The sequence below is a fragment of the Elephas maximus genome, chromosome 7, assembly GCF_024166365.1.
Source record: "Elephas maximus indicus isolate mEleMax1 chromosome 7, mEleMax1 primary haplotype, whole genome shotgun sequence".
NCBI classification, from domain to species: domain Eukaryota; kingdom Metazoa; phylum Chordata; class Mammalia; order Proboscidea; family Elephantidae; genus Elephas; species Elephas maximus.
In genome coordinates, this window is record NC_064825.1 from 110,817,084 (window position 1) to 110,839,799 (window position 22,716).

The following is a 22,716-nucleotide window of genomic DNA, read 5'->3' on the forward strand; positions in this document are numbered from 1 at the left end:
AAAATTATATATGTATTTTCTCATAGTGTTTCACTATAATATGTGGAAATCATATTTGTTTCAACTAATTTGGTATATTCTAATAAGTATTTATATTGTACCCCACGTGTATACCCCCTACAGTCACCAGATACCCAGTGTACCATTACATGCCTTGAGTTGATAAGTATATGTATAAGTATAAGTATATGTATATGTATAAGTATAAGTATAAGTATATGTATATGTATATGTATATGTATATGTATATGTATATGTATATGTATATGTATATGTATATGTATATGTATATGTATATGTATATGTATATGTATATGTATATGTATATGTATATGTATATGTATATGTATATGTATATGTATATGTATATGTATATGTATATGTATTCTTTCTTTGTGGAAAACTTTCATATTTTTTCTTAGTGTGTCAAGTTTTTATTTGTTCAAACTTTTATTCATGCATTAATTTACTTTTCCTAAAATTTATCAAATGTTGGCTAAATGCTTATTACACATGTTGGTGCTTTGAATTTTATGGTAAATTGAGTAGATTTTTATAATAATGAATCTAAGTATCTAATAGAAATTACCAACATTAATTAAATAACTTAATCATTGAAATTATTTAAGTTATTTATTAATAATAATGCCACGAAGTAGAAAGACTGAGCATTACAAATATAAAGCAGATTAATCAAATCTGGTACGCATAGTTAATAAGTCCTCCACTGAAATGGAGGCATTTAGTCTGGTATCTGAACAATGGGTAGGCATTAACTGAGATGCTAGTGGTAGTAATAGTTGAACCAGCAATTGGACAGGTCTTGAAGTGAACAAGATTGTGCTATTTCTGCAGAAATTAAAGAAGGTCAACATAACTAGCTTACAGAGAGCGAAAGTTAAGTCCTTGTACTGCTGTTCTCAACTCAGTCAGTTCCTTCAGGGAACATTTCTTACCTCTTGAATCCTCTAAGCCCTGATTAAATATCCCTTTCTTTGGTTCACACACCACCATGTGCCTCAGGATATTGTTGAATCTATGACTCTGTTTTCCAAATCATTATCTCCAGTTGGGGGTTATGGAAACTCTGAGGTCAAGGACCATGCATTGTATCTCCTTTACTCAAGTACTAACATAACATAACATCTGAGTAAACATATAAATAAAACAAGAAATCACCTAATTTTTGTTGAGTGTTCATTACCTATAAGGCAAAACAGGAAATATCACTAAGGGTCTATTATATGCCTTGAATATAGTTTTTGTGTCTTATGAGTAATTACATAAATAGGTGGTGAATACTAAAAGCAATGGAACTTTTATTGTTTTTGTCAGCTGTCAAGTCAGCTCCAAATCATCGTAAATACAAATTATTATTTAGAAAATAAATAAAAGATCATTTACAAGATAACTGAAATCTTCATATGGATCTACTCTATTTTTCTGATGGCAAAAGCCTTAGAACATGAGATTGTTCCGTAAAGAAGGATATGGGCATGTGCTGGGAGGATTTCAAAAGAATCAAGGACACTTAAAATTTTGCAGCAATTATACAAGCAGAATCACATTCAGTATCTAAGACTATCTCGTTTGCACTGAAAAATGCCTTTGAGTGAAAGCATTTCAGATTTCCAGGAAAGCTCAAGAAGGACAATGTGATTCCTTTGCTCTCCAAGGTGACAGTTTTTATGGGATCCTGTGACACTGTAGGGTAAGTATAAAGGTAGAGAAAAAAAAAATTAGGGTGGGTAGTGCTTATTTTGGACATAATCTCTTCTCAATTAATCCACGCTATTTTGGAAATTTTACCAATGAACTAGTTGCTATCTTAAATAGCAGCAAGGCAGGAGTGCATTTGAATCATATTAAACCTCAAACAAAGAAAGTTTTAAGTGGGTTCCCATATCTCAGAAGGTACAAAGATACCACCTAGCTAACTCATAGTTATCCCATATGGTGATTTTTATGAATTTAAGGCAAATTTGATCTGCATACCGGCCCCTATAAACAGATGTAATTATGATGATGAATTCTAATTCTAAAGAGGATATTTCAACTTCATTCATAAGCATTCAAACCTCAATAAAAGAGAAGAGTGCCTAAATGGAATAAACTGATGTATAAAATGTATAAGGCCCCTGTGCCTAAATTCGTGCAAGTATAGGATGAATAACCCCTCATTAGGCTCATTGTTTGGGAGATTCATGATTCATCTAGGGGTTTAGACTGATGACCTGTAAGAATTTTCTATCTTGGCCTTCTGTAGGGAAAGCTAACACTGAAATACTTTATACTACTCTGTCTAATTCAAACCTTCCCTTCCCTTTACTCCTGCCTCTCCAACCCATACACTTCTCATATATCCACCATGAAACTATTATTATCCAAATAAGATATTTCTCAATGTTTGTGTATATAATGAATTAATATTATAGCCCCCCTCTCTCTTTTTTTATTTTTGTTATCTCTTTCAGCCCAGGCTCTGGTATCCCTAAACGCATGCATAACAAAGTGATCAGAGGTTAGAGTACATATATGTTAATACCAACAAGTAGCTCCATACTGTTGATAAGCTAGCTAGCAAAATTTGATAAACTGAAAAAGGTAATAATGTTCAATAGTCCAACAGTGGAATTCTTTCTTAACAAGCAGCAAATTTTAACCTCATTTTAAATTTACTCTACAAATGTGTTATGAACTAGGGAAGTAACAAGAAGGAAAAATAGGCCTGAGTCTCTACTCTAAACTTACAGTAAGTGTGACTTTAACAAATCACTTTTTTCTTTGAACTTCAGTTCCCTTTCTGTGACTAGATAGGCCCTAACTAGATAATCTTTTTGTGCTTTCCAGCTGGCATATTCTGTGTCTATATACACATGATTCTATTGCTGTCTAAACTTATTTTAAAGGAAAAAATAAAATAAAATAACAGATGGGTGGTATGATATTTATCCAAAGGACTGTGTTATGACTCTAGACCAGTTTTACCTGAAATGGAAGTGACAATGATGACAGTAAGATAGCATGTGATGAATGATACCCAGTACCACTAAGATGGACTTGTTTAACTGCTCTCTTACCTGCATTTTTATTTTAATAGACACTTCATAAAATTGAGCATAAATCTCCTGAATCATGAATAAAATGACATACTCTACATAATGGCTAAAATTAGAATGACAGAGGTGGTGCCAATATGGTGCTACAGACAGAAGCACCATTCCGTTATTCTGCAGCAAAGACAGGAAAAACTAAGTATAAGAGATACAGAAGTCACACCTGGAGTTCTAAGCATCAATGACAGGATAAAAATGGAATGCACTGAACAGAAGAAGAAACAGACAGAGAATGAGAAGAGCTACAGAGCATAGGTCCCCTGTCAGCTAATAAGGCACGACTTCACTATCTTGGAGCACAGCCAACAGTGATCCCAGTCAGGGAGTTTAGGATCTGCATACTGGCCCCTATAAACAGATGTATTCATGATGATGAATCCTAATTATAAAAATAGTATTTTAACTTCATTCATAAGAATTTTAAGCTCAATAAAAGAGTGTCTAAATGGAATAAACTGATTTGTAAAATCACTAACCTTCCAACAGGAGACAAAGCACCAGGTAGCCAAAGAAACATGGATTCTCACCCCTCATCCTTCTGTCTTATCCACTGCCTCCACTGCTTCCCAAAAGGGCACTATCACCCAGTCGGAGAGATAGCACTTCCCTACTCCCCTGGGTTTGTCCTGCCCACACCAGCTGGCTCCTTTGGCACATTTTTTTTCTCTGTCTTTTTCTTCCTTTTTTTTTCTCCCTCCCATATAGCTCTCTGTACTGTTTTCACCCCATCCTTACAAGCCATGCTACACTGCTTGGCTGGAGAAACACCAGCTTGTACTCATCCTAGATCTGCCACAACCCTACCAGCAGGCTCCCTCAGTGCCATTTTTTTTCTCTCTGTTTCTCTTTCTTCTTTTTCATTCTCCCTTCCACCTAACCCCATATGCCACCTATGCCCCTTCCCAATGAGCCATGTTGCACTGCCCTGCAAGACAGACACCAGCTTACAGCCACTCCAGTTCTACCACACCTTCACTGACCAGCTCGCTCCATGCTGTATTCTTTTTTCTTTTTCTCTCTCTTTTCGTTCCTTTATTTTCTTTCTCCTTCCCATCTAGCCCTGTGTGCTGCCTCCACCCCTTCTCCACAGGCTGTGCCTCACCACTCATTAAGAGAGCCACTGTCACAGGCCTCCCCGTGTGTGTCCCGACCCCATGCGCTGGCTCCCACTAAGCTGCCATTTTTATTTTATTTTATTGCTTTTTTTGCTCTCTCTTCTTTTTTTTCTTTTCTTGCTCCCACCTAGCTACACACATCAAAACTCCACCTTTCCAACTGGCCCTCAGGCCCCCACTCCCACCAGTTATCTCCCAATGAGCCATCTTTTTTCTTTCTCTTTCTTCCTCTTCACTCTCCTTCTTACCTAGACCTATGTACCATCTCTGCCCCTTCCCAAAAAGCCACACCTCACTGTCCAGCAAGAGAGACACCAGCCCACTGCCACTCAGCTTTCACCCCCCCAACAAAGAATGGTTCCTTCAGCATCATATGTAAATTTTTTTCTTCTTTTTCCCTTTCTTCCCATGCATCACCTCTGAACCTTCTCAGTGGTCCGTGCTGAACTACTCAGCTAGATAGCCACCAATACATAGCCTCCCCAGGTCTTCCCCACCTCCACCCATCAGCTCCTGTCATGTCACCATTTTTTCCTTTTCTCTATTTCTCTTTTTTCAGTTTCTTTCTTGCTCCTACCTAGCCCCATATGCCACCTCCATCCCATCCTACCAGGAGAAACCTCAGTACCTCCCTATCACTACCCATTGGTTCCCACCACACTGTCATTTCTTTTTTCTTTCTTTAGTTTATCTCTCTTCATTCTTTTCTTTCTCCCTCCCACCTAGCTCCACACATCACATACCCCTTCCAATCAGGCCTCGAGTACTCCCCACCCCCTGTCATTGGCCCCCACCTCACTGCCAGTTATTTAATTAATTAATTTGTTTGTTTTCAGACCCAGCTGAAATAAAAGGGATCATAACAGAGTACTATAAAAAACTATGCTCCAACAAATTTGAGAACCTAGAAGAAATGGACAAATTTCTAAAAACTCACTACTTACCTAAACTAACACAAACGTATAATGAGACGTATAACTGGACATATAACAAGAGATTTCAGAGGTAATGAAAAGAACAAAACAAAACAAAATCTCCTCTCCAAAAAAAAGCCTGGCCTGGATGGCTTCCCTATGTTTTTTCCTATATAACATTGTGCTGAAGTCCTAGCTAGAGCAATAAGGCAAGGAAAAAAATCATACTAAAAGGCCATCCAAATTGGAAAGGAAGAAGTAAAACTATCCATATTTGCAGATGGTATGATCCTATACAAAGAGAACCCCAAAGACTCCACAAGAAAACTACTGCAACTAATAGAAAGATTCAGCATAATAGCAGGATACAAGACTAGTACACAAAAATCATTTAAATTCCTACACACCAACAAAGAGAACTTTAAAAAAGAAATTAAGAAAATAATACAATTTGTAATAGCCCCTACAAAAATAAAATACTTAGGAATAATTCTGACCAGGAATGTAAAAGAACTATACAAAGAAAACTACAAAAACACTATAGCAAAAACAAACAAACAAACAAAAAAAGACCTATATAAATGAAATAACATTCCATGCTCATATATAGGAAGAGTAAACATTATGGAAACATCAATTCTGCCCAAAGTGATTTACAGATGTAATGCATTTCCAATCTAAATTCCAACAGCATTTTTTAATGAGATGGAAAAACTAATCACTAACTTTATATAGAAAGGAAAGAGGCCCTGAGAGAGCAAAGCTTTATTGAAAAAGAACAAAGTAGGAGGCTGCACACTACCTGATGTCAGAACCTACCATACAGTCACTGCTGCCAAAACAGCCTGAGAATGGTACAACGACAGACACTTAGACCGATGCAAAGAGTTGAAAGCCCAGGCATAGTGGTGAAGTGCTACGGCTGCTAACCAAAGGTCGGCAGTTTGAATTCACCAGGCACTCCTTGGAAACTGTATGGTGCAGTTCTACTCTGTCCTATAGGGTCCCTATGAGTTGACTCAATGGCAACAGGTTTTTTTTTTCTTTATGGTCATCCCAAAGTCCATTAAATGGGGAAAAGACAACTCATTAACAAATAGTGCCGGCAAACAATTGGACGTTCATCCATAAAATTGAAACGGGACCCATACATCACATTATACACAAAAACTAACTCAAAATGGATCAAGACCTAAATATAAAACCTAAAACTATAAAGATGATTGAATAAAAAATAGGGACAATGCTAGGGGCCCTAATATATGCCATAAATAGAGTAGAAACCGTAACTAAAAATGCACAAGCTCTAGAATATAAACTAGATAACTGGGAGCTTCTAAAAATTGAACACTTAGGCTCATCAAAAGACTTCACCAAAAGAGTAAAAAGAGAATCTATTGACTGAGAAAAAAAAAAAAAAAAATTGGACATATTCCATAAGGGTGTAATCTCTAAAATCAACAAGATACTGCAACACTTCAACAACGAAAAGCCAAATGATCGAATTATAAAATGATATGAAAAAACACTTCAACAAAGAAGACATTCAAATTGCTAACAGACACATGAGGAAATGATTGAGGTCAATAGCCATTGGAAAAGTGCAAGTCAAAACTCCATTGAGATATCATTTCACCCCGAAATTACTGGCATTAATCACAAAAAAAAGAAAATAACAAGTGTTGGAGAGGTTATGGGGAGATTGGAACTCTTATTCACTGCTAGTGAGAAAGTAAAATGATCCAACCACTATGGAAAACAATATGGCACTTCCTGAAAAGCTAGAAATAGAAATATCATATGATCCAGCCATCCCATTTCTAGGAATATATTCTAGAGAAATAAGAGCCATCACACAAATAGACATGTGCACACCCATGTTCACTGCAGCATTATTCACAATAGCAAAAATGGAAACAACCTAGTTGCCCATCAATAGATGAACAGATAAATTATGGTACATGCACACAATGGAATACTATGCATTGATAAAGAACAATGATGAATATGTGAGATATCTCATAAAAAAATTTTTTTTAAACATGGATAAATCTGGAAAGCATTATGCTGAGTGAAATAAGTGAATCACAAAAAAATATACTGTACGACATCACCATTAGAAAAGCTCAAGAAAAAGTTTACACACCGAAAGAAAAAATCTTTGATGATTACAAAGGAGGGAAGGGTCGAGGAAAGGAAACCATTAATTAGATAGTAGATAAGTGTTGACTGTGCTGAAGGGAAAGAAGTTCACAATATAGAGGAAGTCAGCACAACCTGACCAAGGCAAAGTCATAGAAGCTTCATAGACACATCCAAATACCCTGACGGACTCAGTTACTGGGGCTGAGGGCTGGGGATCATGGTGGTGGGGGCCATTAAGTCAATTGGCATAACAAAGTTCATAAAGACAATGTTCTACATTCAAATACAGTGAGTAGCATCTGGTCTTAAAAGCTTGCCAGAAGCCATCTAAGATATATCTACTGGTCCCATCACTTTTGGACCAAAGGAGATGAAGAAAACCAAAGATACAGGGGAAACACTAGTCCAAAGGACTAATGAATCATGAATACCACAAGTTCCATCAGCCTGAGCCCCGAAGAACTAGATGGTGCCTGGCTACCATCACCAACTGCTCTTACAGGGTTCACAACGGAGGATCCCAGACAGACCAGGAGAAAAAAAATTCCAATTCACACATAAAATTATGATCAGACTTACTGGTCTTATGGAGACTGGAAGAGCCCCCAAGAAAGACTGTGGCCCCCAGACACCCTCATAACTCAGAACTGATGCCTACAGATGTTCACCCTTCAGCTAACCTTTATGTGTCAGAATCGGCTCAACAGCAATGGATTTGGTTTGATTTTTTGTTATAAAAAAACAGTAGCACACATGAGGAACATGTTTCTTAGTTCAACATGTATATGAGACCACAGGGCAGCACCTGCCCAAAAGCAATGATGAGAAGGCAAGAAGGGACAGGAAATGGATGAATGGAAATGGAGAACTGGGGTGTGGTAGGGGAGAGTGTTGACACATCGCGGGGATTACAACGAATGTCTCAAAACAATTTGTGTATAAATCGTTGAACGAAAATCTAATTTGCTCTGTAAAGGTTCACTTAAAGCACAATTTAAGAAAGAAAAGAAAGAAACCCGTGTGGACTAGTTCTACTCTGATGCACATGGGGTCACCGTGAGTTGTAGTTGACTGGACAGCAACTGGTGCTGGTGAATATGGAGACTGGGGCAGATAATACTGTGTGTAAAACTTTTAACTCATGGAATTTGGTGCATTTTTTATCTTAAATGTTAATCTTAGATTAGCATTTTAATGAAAACCCAGCCAATTAAGTGATCTGAGTGCCACGTTTTTGTTATTCAGTTAAAGATTTAAAAAATGTTTCAACCATCTGTTTTTCATTCAACTTTCTGCTTATCCCTAAGGGTGTGCACAGGATCTGTGCTTGCTGATGGCTGGTCCTCCTCTTCTCCTGGCACATCAGAAACTGAATGAACCTCCTGGATCCCAGTGGTTAGATGCAGATATTAGACCAGTTGGAAGGTGAACAGTCTTCCAGAGCCAGAGATTTACTTGCCAGTGCAAGAGCCTTTAAAAGTTTCCTTCTTCAGGCCACAGACGTTGTGGATCCACATGTAGAGAAAGACCCCAAATCTACCTGGGTCTCTGAATGACTACAATGAGCAGAGCCCACTGCCGACCCTTTCTGGACTTTTAACTAGAGGATAGACTTTGTTATTATTATTATTATTATTGTGTTTTAAGTGAAAGTCTACAATTCAAGTCAGTCTCTCATACAAAAACTTATAAACACCTTGCTATGTAACTCTAGCTGCTCTTCCCCTAATGTGACAGCCCCCTTTTCCTCTCCAACCTGTATTCCCTGTGTGCATACAACCAGCTCCTGGCCCTCTTTGTCTTCTCGTCTTGCCTCCAGGCAGAAGCTGCCCACATAGTCTCGTGCGTCTACTTGAGCCAAGAAGGTCACTCCTCACCAGTATCATTTTCTGTTTTATACTCTAGTCCAATTCCTGTCCAAAGGGTTGGCTTTGGGAATGGCTCCAGTCCTGGGCTAACAGAGGGTCTGGGGACAATGACTTCTGGGGTCCCTCAGTCTCAGTCAGACGATTTAGTCTGGTCTTATTATAAGAATCTGAGGTCTGCATCCCACTGTTCTCATGCACCATCAGGGATTCTCTGTCGTGTTCCCTGTCGGGACAGTCATCAGTGTTAGCTAGGCACCATCTAGTTCTTTCAGTCTCAGGCTGATGGAGTCTCTGGTTTATGTGCCCTTTCCAGAATTTGTTATATTAAGCCACTTATATTTGGGGAATGTCTTTATAACACAGTATATAACACAGGACCGTTTGGGACTCCTGGACAGTTCGTTTACACTATACAATTGGGTGATGGTTTAAAAAAAAATTAAGGATTGGTGAAAGTGTTGATCAACAAGGTGTTTCATACTTTGGTGAGATGTCTACTAACTAGGAAAACAGTTTGGCAGTACCTACTACACCTGAGGGCATATATCATTTTCCAATTCTTAGTTTACTACCAAAGAGAGATTAGTATATATCTGCACAAAAAGACATGCACAAGAAAGTTCACAGTGATATTATTGGTAATAGCAAAAGAGAAAACAATTCCACTCCCTATCAACATTAGAATAGACAAATAAATAATATATTCATACAATGGAATACCACACAACAATGAAAATTAGTGCCCAGAAACTGCATACAGCTATAAGGATGGATCTCACAAATCTGTTATTGAAGAAAACAGTACATCCTCTCATGTATTGGTCAAAGAAAAAAAAAAAAAAAAACACAAGTATTCACTTTTCAGAAGTATCCACTCAAGTATGGGTCAAAAAAAAAAATCTATAATAATAAAAGTTAGTAAACCTGGGGGTAATGAGCTTATATGTTATAAGTAGCACCTAGAAGGCTCTAAGGATTCTGGTAATATTCTATTTCTTGGTATGGATACTAGTTTCAAAGGTGTTTTTATTTTGTGAAAATTTGTTTAACAGTACACTTATTGAATATTCTCTACATACATTACACACCAAAAGGGTTTTCTAAAAATAGTCTATTCACCATTTGACTGTAGGAGATTTCAGAATTTTAATATTATAAATTTAGACTTTTAACAATGCCTTGTATAGAATAGAGTGCAACGTATCTTGTGTACAATAATAGAGTTCAACATATTTTTTGTAAAATTAAAGGTGCAACTTTCATCAACTGGTCCTATCCCTTTCAGACCAAAGGAGATGAAGAAAACCAAAGATACAAGGGAAATGATAGTCCAAAGGACTAATGGATCACCAGTACCACAACTTCCATCAGCCTGAGCCCAGAAGAACTAGATGGTACCTGGCTACCATCGCCAACCGCTCTTACAGAGTTCACAACAGAGGGCCCTGGACAGAGCAGGAAAAACAAAATTCAAATTCAGACAAAAAAATATGACCAGACTAACTGGTCTTACGGAGACTGGAAGAACCCCCAAGAAAGACTATGGCCCACAGACTGTCTTATAACTCAGAACTGATGATTTTGATGAGTTATATTCTTTTTATTATTAAAATTTGCTGTCTTACGAGGAGACTTAAGGTACACTGATACCAGTAAACGCACTGAATTTATTTGGTAATAGCCCATGCCTCAAGGCAAGATAACTACTTTCTGAAGGAGATAGGTTTATAAATAGAGAGTTGTCTACATAGCATTAAGTTAGAGGAACTAAAAAAGTTGTTTAGATACACACACACAAACATATGTATATGCTTTTTTTTTCCCTCACTTGTCTCTGGTGTCTTAACTTCCACATTATGACATATTTTTCCCATGCTTTAAGGAATCCATCTTTAATTAAACATGAATTCCTTTGGGAAGTTAGGGTATCCAATTTTTAATAGGAATATGGCCACCATGGCTCAGGTTTTACTGGGGAGAGTGGAAAGGAAGTTAGAATACATGGTCCAGAGGGACAGCCATGTTTTGGTAGGAATGTCTGCATCTTGCCTAATCAGAGTGTTACCAGTGAAATTTGGCATCCCAATACACAGGGAACCACTTGAGGGGAAAATTAGTTTTGAAAGAAATCAGAAGAAAGTGACCAAGAATGACATTACTGCCTTTAAACATGCAACATTTTTTTCTATATATGCAAATTTTGCAATTTTTTTTTTTTTTGTGTGTGGTAAAGAAATAAATGAACTGCATTAAGATACACCCTACTGAAGGCGGGGCCAAGATGGCGGAATAGACAGACTCTTCTGGTGAGCCCTCTTACAAAAAAGACCCAAAAAAAAAACAAATGAAAGCAGTATATTTATGACAAGCTAGGAGCCCTGAACATCAAAGGCAAAGTTAGAAAACGAACTGAGCAGCTGGGGAGGAAGAAACGGTTCAGAAGCAGAGAGGAGTTAACAGACCTGAGTCACCGGGAGCCTTCAGGCACCATCCCCGGAAGTGGCTGCAGTGGGCCGATACTAGCGTTCAGCTGCAGTTTCCTCGGGGAGAATCAGCCAAACACACGGCCTACTCACACCTCCAGAACCAGAGAAGAACAGTGCTCTCAGCAAAAGGTAAATACTTGCATATATTTTACCACATCCCCCACCCCCAAGCAGGCTTCATTGGCTGTTGATTTCCCTGGGCCTGAGATAGACCCTGTTGAGTGCCTAGAGCCATCCTCCTGGCCTTGGAGAAGGGATAAAATCATAGTTGGGGGAAACGATAACCTGGGGAAAGGTAACCCGGGGAACTCAGGACAGAAGCGGCTCCTGTCCAGGCATAACCAGTCCATGGGCTTTTAGTACCTTTCCCCCCTGCATGGACTGTGTGGGCCTATTTCAGGAGAATAGGCCCTTGTTGGCAGACTACAACAGTTTCAGCTGTGTGGTGGAGAGGTGGGTGTTTGATATTTGACACTGATTTGCCTATTAAACTGGGTCCTCACCTACCCACATCAGGGGCCTAAGGACTGGTGGCTCCACTCAGGTCACCCAGCCACCTGCGGCAGGGATCCAGGGATAACTGGTACCTCCCAGGCCTTACAACCAAAAACATTAGGTGCCTATGCTCTGTCTGCAGAACCCACCTGCTTGTACACTCTAGGGAAGAAGGACATGCTTTCCTCAGAGACATTTGGGGGACAGTTATCAGACCTGTGCCTTGTTCTGAGTGTGACTCCCTGCTGCAGCCAGATACTGGTACCTACACCAATCACCCCTGCTCCTCTAAGACTATCAGACAGAGCCTGTACCACACACTTGATGAGCAGTTATCTGGACACCTGAGCTGAATCCATACAAGAAAAGTGAATGGATTCCTAGACTGATATACCTGGTAACAGCTCTAGCCATCTGGGGACAGGACATCAGAGCTTCGAGGTGAAAATAATCAAGCTACCTTACTCAAACAACCCATTTGAGTATATCAAAACAAAACAAAGCAAGAAGCTAGGATAAGTAAGCAAACATAAAATAAACTAATACAATAACTTATAGATGGCTTGGAGACAACAGTCAATATCAAATAACATAAACAGACTGTGATCACTTCAACAAGCCCTCAAAACAAAGAATCAAAGGATCTTCTAGATGAAAGTACCTTCCTGGAATTACCAGACACAGAATACAAAAGATTATTATAAAGAACACTTCAAGACATCAGGAAGGAAATCAGAAAATATGCAGGACAAGCAAAGGAGCACACAGATAAAGCAGTTGAGGAAAACAAAAGGTTATTCAGGAACATAATGAAAACTTTAATAAGCTGGAAAAATTCATGGACAGAGAGCAATCAGAAATTCAGAAGATTAACAATAACATTACAGAATTAGGCAATTCGAAAGAAAGTCTGAGGAGCAGAACTGAGCAAGTGGAAGGCAGAATTTGTGAACTTGAAGATAAAGCACATGGCACCAACATTTTTGAAGAAAAATCAGATAAAAGAACTTTAAAAAATAAAGAAAACTTAAGAATCATGTGGGACTCTATCAAGAGAAATAACCTAAGAGTGATTGGAGTGCCAGAACAGGAAGGGATAACAGAAAATACAGAGAGAATTGTTGAAGATTTTTTTGCCAGAAAACTTTCCTGATATCGTGAAAGATGAGAAGATATCTATCCAAGATGCTAATCGAACTCCACATAAGGAGGATTTTAAAAAGAATGTCACCAAGACATATTATAATCAAACTTGCCAAAACCCAAGATAAAGAGAGAATTTTAAGAGCAGCTAGGGATAAACAAAAAAGTTACCTACAAAGGAAAGTCAATAAGAAAAACCTTGGACTACTCATCAGAAACCATGGAGGTAAGAAGACAATGGGATGACTTATGTAAAGAATTGAAGGGAAAACATTGTCAGCCAAGGATTATATATCCAGCAAAACTGTCTCTTAAATATGAAGGTGAAATTAAGACATTTCCTGATAAACAGAAGTTTAGGGAATTCATAAAAACCAAGCCAAAACTACAAGAAATACTAAAGAGAGTTATCTGGTTAGAAAATCAATATCAGGCACCGGAAGGAAACAAATAATAAAAATTAGAGCAGAACTAAATGAAATAGAAAACAGAAAAGCAATTGAAAGAATTAACAAGACCAAAAGCTGTTTTTTTGAAAAAATCAACAAAATTGATAAACCACTGTCCAAACTGACAAAAGAAAAACAGGAGAGGAAGCAAATAACCCGAATAAGAAATAAGATGGGTGATATTACAACAGGCCCAAATGAAATTAAAAGAATCATATCAGATTAGTATTAAAAATTGTACTCTAGCAAATTTGAAAACCTAGAAGAAATAGATGAATTCCTAGAAAAACACTACTTACCTAAACTAACACAAACAGAGGTAGAACAACTAAATAGACCCATAACAAAAGAAGAGATTGAAAAGGTAATCAAAAACTCCCAACAAAAAAAACTCTGGCCTGGACAGCTTCACTGCAGAGTTCTACCAAACTTTCAAAGAAGAGTTAACACCACTACTAGTAAAGGTATTTCAGAACATAGAAAATGACGGAATACACCCAAACTCATTCTATGAAGCCAACATACCCCTGATGCCAAAACCAGGGAAAGACACCACAAAAAAAGATAATTACAGACTTATATTCCTCATAAATGCAAAAATTCTCAAAAAAATTCTAGCCAATAGAATTCAACTTCATATCAAAAAAAAAAAAAAAAAATTCACCATGGCCAAGTGGGATTCATATCAACTATGCAGGGATGGTTCAACATTAGAAAAACAAGTAATGTAATCTATCATATAAATAAAACCAAAGATAGGAACCACATGATCTGATCAACTGATTCAGAAAAGGCATTTGACACAGTCCAACACCCATTCATGATAAAAACTCTCAGCAAAATAGGAATAGAAGGAAAATTCCTCAACATAATAAAGGGCATTTATACAAAGCCAACAGCCAACACCACCCTGAGTGGAGAGAGTCTGAAAGCATTCCTCTTGGGGTCAGGAACCAGACAAGGATGCCCTTTATCACCACCATTATTCAACACTGTGCTGGAGATCCTAGCCAGAACAATTAGGCTAGATAAAGAAATAAAGGGCATCCAGATAGGCAAGGAAGAAGTAAAACAATCTCTATTTGCAGATGACATGATCTTATACACAGAAAATCCCAAAGAATCCTCAAAAAAAAACTACTGAAACTAATAGAAGAGTTCAGCAGAGAATCAGAATATGAGATAAACATATAAAAATCAGTTGGATTCCTCTACACCACCAACAACCAAAAAAAATAAAAGAGGAAATCATCAAATCAATATCATTTACAGTAGCCCCCAAGAAAATAAAATACTTAGGAACAAATCTCACCAGAGATGTTGAAAGACTTATACAAAGAAAACTACAAAATGCTACTATAAGAGACCAAAAGAGACCTATATAAGTGGAATAACATACCTTCTTCATGGACAGGAACACTTAACACTGTAAAAATGTCTATTCTACCAAAAGCATTCTATAGATACAATGCAATTGCAATCTGAATTCCAAGGACATTTTTTAATGAGATGGAGAAACAAATCACCAACTTCATATGGAAGGGAAAGAGGCCCCAGATAAGCAAAGCATTACCGAAAAAGAACAAGGTGGGAGGCCTCACTCTACCTTCTCATCCAAAGAAAAAAAAAAAAGACTTCACCAAAAGAGTAAAAAGATTACCTACAGACTGAGAAAAAGCTTTTTAGCTATGACATTTCCGATCTGCGTCTGATCTCTAAAATGTACATGATATTGCAAAAAATCAACTACAAAAAGACAAATAACCCTATTAAAAAAACGTGCAAAAGATATGAACAGGCACTTCACTAAAGATGACATTGAGGTAGCTAACAGATACATGAAAAAATGCTCATGATCATTAGCCATTACAAAACCAGAAAACCAAACCGACTGCCTTCGAGTCGATTCCGACTCATAGCGACCCTATAGGACAGAGTAGAACTGCCCCATAGAGTTTCCAAGGAGCGCCTGGCAGATTCGAACTGCCGACCTTTTGGTTAGCAGCTGTAGTACTTAACCATTACGCTACCATTAGCCATTGGAGAAATGCAAATCAAAACTACAATGAGATTCCATCTTCAACAAGGCAGGCATTAATCCAAAAAACACAAAATAATAAATGTTGGAGAGCTTGTGGAGAGACTGGAACACTTACACACTGCTGGTGGGAATGTAAAATGGTACATCCACCATGAAAATCGATTTGGCACTTCCTTAAAAAGGTAGAAATAGAACTGCCATACAATCCAGCAATCTTACCCCTTGGCATATATCCTAGAGAAACAAGATCCTTTACACGAACAGGTACATCCACACCCATGTTCATTGCAGCACTGTTTACAATAGCAAAAAGTTGGAAGCAACCAAGGTGCCCATCAACAGATGAATGGATAAATAAATTATGGTATATTCACACAATGGAATACTACGCATCAATAAAGAACAGTGATGAATCTGGGAAACATTTCATAAAATGGAGGAATCTGAAAGGCATTATGCTGAGTGAAATTATCAGTTGAAAAAAGGACAAATATTGTATAAGACCACTATTATAAGAACTCAAGAAATAGTTTAAACAGAGAAGAAAATATTCTTTGATGGTTGGGGGGAGGGGAGGGAAGGAGGGAGATGTGTATTCACTAATTAGATGTAGATAAGAACTATTTTAGGTGAATGGAAAGGAAACACATGACATAGGAGAGGTCAGCACAACTGGACTAAACCAAAAGCAAAGAAGTTTCCTGAATAAACTGAACACTTCGAAGGGGCAGGGGTTTGGGATCATGGTTTTGGGGAACATCTAAGTCAATTGGCATAATAAAATCTACTAAGAAAACACTCTGCATCCCACTTTGGAGAATGGCATCTGGGGTCTTAAACTCTAGCAAGCAGCCATCTAAGATGCATCAGTGGGTCTTAACCTACCTAGAGTAATGGAGAATGAAGAACACCAAGGACACAAGGTAATTATGAACCCAAGAGACAGAAAGGGCCACATATATCAGAGACTACATCAGCCTGAGACCAGAAGAACTAGTTGGTGCCCAGCCACAACCAATGACTGCCCTGACAGGGAACACAACAGATAACCCCTGAGGGAGCAGGAGAGCAGGGGGATGCAAACCCCAAATTCTTGTAAAAAGACCAGAATTAGTGATCTGATTGAGACTAGCAGCACCCTGGTGGTCATGGTCCTCAGACCTTCTGTAAGCACAAGGCAGGAACCATTCCCTAAGCCAACTCTTCCGACAGGGATTGGGCTGGACAAGGGATAGAAAATGATACTGGTGAAGAATGAGCTTCTTGGATCAAGTAGACACATGACACTATGTTGGCATCTCCTGTCTGGAGGGGAGATGAGAGACCAGAGGGGATCAGAAGCTGGCTGAATGGACACTAAAAGAGAGAGTGGATGAAAGTAGTGTGCTGTCTCATTAGGGGGAGAGCAATTAGGAGTATATAGCAAAATGTATATACATTTTTGTGTGAGAGAATGACTTTGATTTGTAAACTTTCACCTAAAGCACAATAAAAAAAGAAAAAAAAGATACAACATACCATGAGTATGCGTAATTATTATTCGTTACCTAAAAGTATCAATAAAAAAAAAATAGTAGGTGTTTAATAATCACAGAAATATATTCTTGTCAGTATCCTGCAACAATTCACATTTATCAAATATCACTCAGAATGTGGCCAAGCAGTGAACTTCCACAGGTCTACCACCTTGCACAACTTCGGGTGACACCAATTTTCTTATTTTCTACCACCTCCCTGGAATTGTGCAATATAGTAGCCCATTTCACAACAAAGTTAATAATGTTCAAGTGTTTGTCTAAAATAGATAAAACAGATTATGTTTCAAATCTGTTGACACTTTCTATTTGCACACCTCTGTCCTCTATTATGGCCGGAATTCTGCCTGGCTTTAAAAGTGGAACTTTGACGATCTATAAGTTCTCTTAGATTTCTAACAATCTGTGGATTACTATTTCAGTACATTTCCAAATTTGGTTTTAACATAAAAACACTATAACGTTCCAAGAGAGTAGCAAAGAGATTTTATTTTTTAAAGAATGGTTTGTTTTATAAGACTGTAGTCAGGAATCAATTGAGAGCAAGTGTTCTGGAGTCAGATAACTTAATGTCCATGATCCTCCAGGTGTTTAGTTATCATTTCTGGGTCTTACTTTCCACATTTATATAATGAGATTGCTAGAGAAAACTCAGGATGCACAAGATAATACAATAAATAATGTATGGTGATAAGTTAATATGTGAAAAATACCTGCCATTTAGTAAGGAAGCTACGATGGACTATATTTAAGTCCATACTTGTGCCCCTGAAAGCCCATTCCTGAACAAAAAGGTACTTAAAACACATGGGAGGAAGAGTGGATGGATATTTTTATGTTTCAGAACAAGGTGGAAGCATGATTTAACTCTGGGCCCTGATGAAGAAGTCCGATCAAGCCAAGATGGTAGACTAAATTTTAGGGAGGGTGGCGTAGTACACTGATATCTATGGGGTTAGGGGGAGGGTTGAGTGGGAAAAAAAATCACATGTCCAGTATCCAGCAATTTTCAGTGTACTGCCATAAATAATTGAACACAAAAGTTAAGTTTTATGTATAATTTAAGTAAAATTTATTTTGGTAAAATATGTGTATAACAAAACATATGTCAATTAACTTTTTTCAGTTACAATTCAGTGACATCCATTGCGATAATTATGTTGTGCAACCATCACCAGTGTGTGTTGCTTAAAGATTATTTTTAAAATAAACAAAATGTAGATAAACAAAATGTGGTACATACACAACGGAATACTAAACCCAGTGCCATCAAGTTGATTCCGACTCATAGCGACCCTATAGGGCAGAGGAGAACTGCCCCGTAGAGTTTCCAAGGAGTGCCTGGTGGATTCAAACTGCCGACCCCTTTGGTTAGCAGTTGTAGCACTTAACCACTACGCCCCCAGGGTTTCCAATGGAATGCTAGTCACCCATAAAGAGAAATGAAATCCTGATGCATGCTACGACATGGATGAAACTTAACATCATTCTGAGCTAAATAAGTCAGTCTCAAAAGAACAAACACTGTATGATCTCATTTCTATGAAGTAAGCAAATATATAGAAACCGAAGATTATTTAGTGGCTATCAAGGGTGAGAAGGAAGGGGAGAGAGGGAATTTTTTCTTAGGGAATATTGAGTTTATGTTAATGGTAATGGAATGATTTGGAAAAGGATAGTGAAAATGGTTGCATAACTTGAATAATATAATTGCACTGAACTTTGTACATAAAGAAATTTTTGACTTGCTGCATATTTTATGTATAATTTCAGTATTAGAGAAAGAGAGAGAATAGAACTGAGCTCATTTTTTCTTGAAAGCATCCTTCTATCACATGTGTGTTCTTAAAAAGAACATCCTCACAACTATCAATTCTATGAGAGAAACAGCCCTTGAAGTCTGATTATTTCTAGTCTTTGTTCATTTTTTCCAGACAACCAGAAGATATTTAAGACCAAACAATTAATGATCAATTACTTTTGAAAACTTTTGTTCTAGAGACTGTAAGAATGTCAACTATAAACAGAAAAACATAATAATTCATGACATAGTGGGTTATGTGTAATGAATGCTATACAGTCATAAAATCATTGGACTGGGGATGGATGGTATGTAGTTGGGGAGAGTAAAACAGACAATGATTAATGAAAATAAAGAGTAACCAAATAAGAAAGATTATCTTATTTCTAAATGCAGAAGTGAAGATCTTTGTCTCAGAAATGAAAGAAACAGGGTGAACAATAGAAACAAGATGAAAATCATACAGTAGCAAGTCTATCCGAGCTTCATTAGATGTGCGATTTGACTAGAGGAGGGTGCAGAGTCAAGGTAGCTATAAAGCATAGCGTTAGACTCAATTGTTGTTACTCAACATTGATCACTTTGAATGAAAACTTCAGGCTTTGTTAAAAAAAGGTGCAGCATTCACAGGGGAAAGATGCAGATCCAGGGACCTAATTAGTCACATGTTTGTATGACACAAAAAATGAGAGCAGAGCCTTTAGAGATTTAAGTACCAAATGTCACTAAGAAAAATAAAGCGTGCCCTGCCTAGTGTTCACCTACCCAAAATCAGAAGAGAAAGACATGCTCATCTCAGGTAGGATCCTGAATTGACAAATTAAAAAAAAAAAAAAGACTGCAGAAAAAAATTTTTTTTGAAAATTGAGGAATCAAATATTGAGGAATTCATAAATAAATCATTTTATACCTACGTATTCAATTAAGTAAACTCTGCAGTCAAACAACCAAACTGTAATATTTTATGATTGAAGCTGTGTGAATTGGACTGACCTCATTTTGTATGAGTAAAGGAGATATTTTATTAATTTATATTTCTACTAAAATTCCTAAGGAAATCATTACTTTTTGTTACCACTCAAGTGACATCACTATACATGTGAATTTAAGCTTTCTTTTAGTGTTATTCCAACTATAACAGAGGTATCACACTAAGAATACCAATATGTATAAATTCAAGTTCATATGGACCATACAAAATAATACTGAAAAAAAAAATACTGAAGCACAGAAAAAAAATCAGACTACCATTCACATTTCAATTTTTATACACCAACAGACATTCACACACACAGACACATAAACAAGAACATGAACCCTTTATAAGTCTGAAACATTTATTACCCCTCTTCCCATTTGCATTTTTTATGGAAAATTCATTCTAATAATCCAAGGAGATGCAAATGTGTGTTAATTCTGTTTTTCCCTTTGTATCACTTCTTTTCAGTTTGTCTGTGGACTTATCCTTTGGGTTCAGGTCAGTCATATAACTGGGTTATAAAAGTTCAGCAAACCAGGAAAGTGGAATAAAACATGTTCCATTCATGTTTAATCAGTGGAATCAAAAGACATCATAGAGAAAAACAGTAGCTTAATCAATTTCATTTATTAGTTTATGTGGAGTATTACTTATTGTTGTTAGATCTTAAAATCAATTATGTTTCTGGATGAATACAATAAATGTGACTTTTTTTTTCTTTTTTGTCCAAAGGGGTATTTATTTTTACCTGTCAGACTGTTAGGTGTGTGTCTTCTGGCTTTGTGGCTCTAACTTTAGCGTTTCTTTAATATTATTTTGAATCTGGACTTAGCTTTAGATTTAATCAAAGCTACTGTCTGAGCTAAGACAGGAGAAACTAACACAAATGACATATGTCAAGACTGATATACAGATTTAGATCCAAACTTCCTGTTCCAGGCATTTATTTATTTATTTTTCAATAACATAACAATGTCTGTTTAACAGTGACATTTATCTGGGCTACGTTCTGAGGATAAAGAAGACAATTTACAGAGAGAAAGTGTTCTGCCTTACAGATAGTATTTTACGTATGTCTAACATAGTTAACCCTGATCTATAACCTTCTTGTCATTCCCGTAGCAGTTTAGAACAAGATCAAAGAAGAATGGGTGGAAAAAATTGTTCTTCATTGACTGAATTCCACCTTTTGGGAATTACTAATAACCCTGAAATCAAAGCAACCGTATTTGCCACGTTTCTCGTCATATATCTCATTATTCTTGTGGCAAATCTTGGAATGATCATTTTAATTAAAATGGACTCCCAGCTTCAAACACCGATGTAATTTTTCCTCAGCCACCTCTCCTTCTGTGACCTCTGTTATTCCACAGCAGTTGGGCCCAAGATGCTGGTGGACCTCTTAGCCAAAGGCAAGGCAATTTCCTTCTATGGCTGTGCTCTGCAGTTCTTCGTCTTCTGTGTCTTTGAAAATTCTGAGTGTCTCCTGCTGGCAGTGATGGCCTTTGATCGGTACAAGGCCATTAGCAACCCCTTGCTCTATACAGTCGACATGTCCAGCAGCATGTGCTCCGTGCTCACGGCTGGGGTTTACCTGGTGGGTACGGTGGATGCCTTGATACACACCACGTTAACTTTCCGCTTATGTTTCTGTGGGTCAAATGAAATTAATCATTTCTTCTGTGATTTACCTCCACTTTTCCTCCTTTCCTGTTCTGATATTCAGGTCAATGAGTTGGCATTATTCACTGTTTTTGGCTTCATTGAACTGAGTACCATTTCAGGGGTTCTTGTCTCTTACTGTTACATCATCCTCTCAGTCTTAAAGATCTGCTCTGCTGAGGGAAGGTTCAAAGCTTTCTCCACCTGCACCTCTCACTTAACGGCTGTTGCAATTTTCCAGGGAACTATGCTCTTTATGTATTTCCGACCAAGTTCTGCCTACTCTCTAGAGCAAGACAAAATGACCTCATTGTTTTATACCCTTGTTATCCCCATGTTAAACCCTCTGATTTATAGTCTACGGAACAAGGATGTGAAAGAGGCTCTGGAAAAACTGAAAAATAAAAAGCTGTTTTAAATAGTTCTGCACACACATAAACAGTTGTTTTCTTCAAATCATTTAGTATAGAACAATGTGATCTCAAATACTTTAATACAATGAGTATTTATATAAATTCTCAACTATACCAGATGTTAGGTAGTTTCCTAAACATTCTATAATTTTTATGTGTTTTCAATTTAAGCACAGTACTCTCTAATTTTGCAAAACAGTTTTGTCTCCTAAGTGTGCCAAAATCTTATTTGTTCAATGTTTCTGTCCTAGTTAACTGGTGTTGCTATAACAGAAATACCACAAGTGGATGACTATAACAAAGAAAGAATTATTCTCTCACAGTCTAGAAGGGTAAAAGTTAGAATTCAGGGTACTAGCTCCAGGAGAAGTCTTTCTCTTTGTGCCGACTCTGGAGGAAGGTCTTTGTCATCAATATTCCCCTGGTCTAGAAGCTGCTTAGTACAGGCACCCAGGGTCCAAATGACACTCTCTGCTCCTTTTTTCTTGGTGGTAGTAGTTCCCTCTCCTCTTGATTTTTATCTCAAAAGAGATTGACTGATGACACAATCTAAT

At 37.4% G+C, this 22,716-nt stretch overlaps 1 pseudogene; it reads left to right on the top strand.

Moving 5' to 3' along the window:
* Positions 1-21,231: 21,231 nt before the first annotated feature.
* Positions 21,232-22,167, top strand: LOC126079913 (olfactory receptor 5W2-like; annotated as a pseudogene).
* Positions 22,168-22,716: the final 549 nt, after the last annotated feature.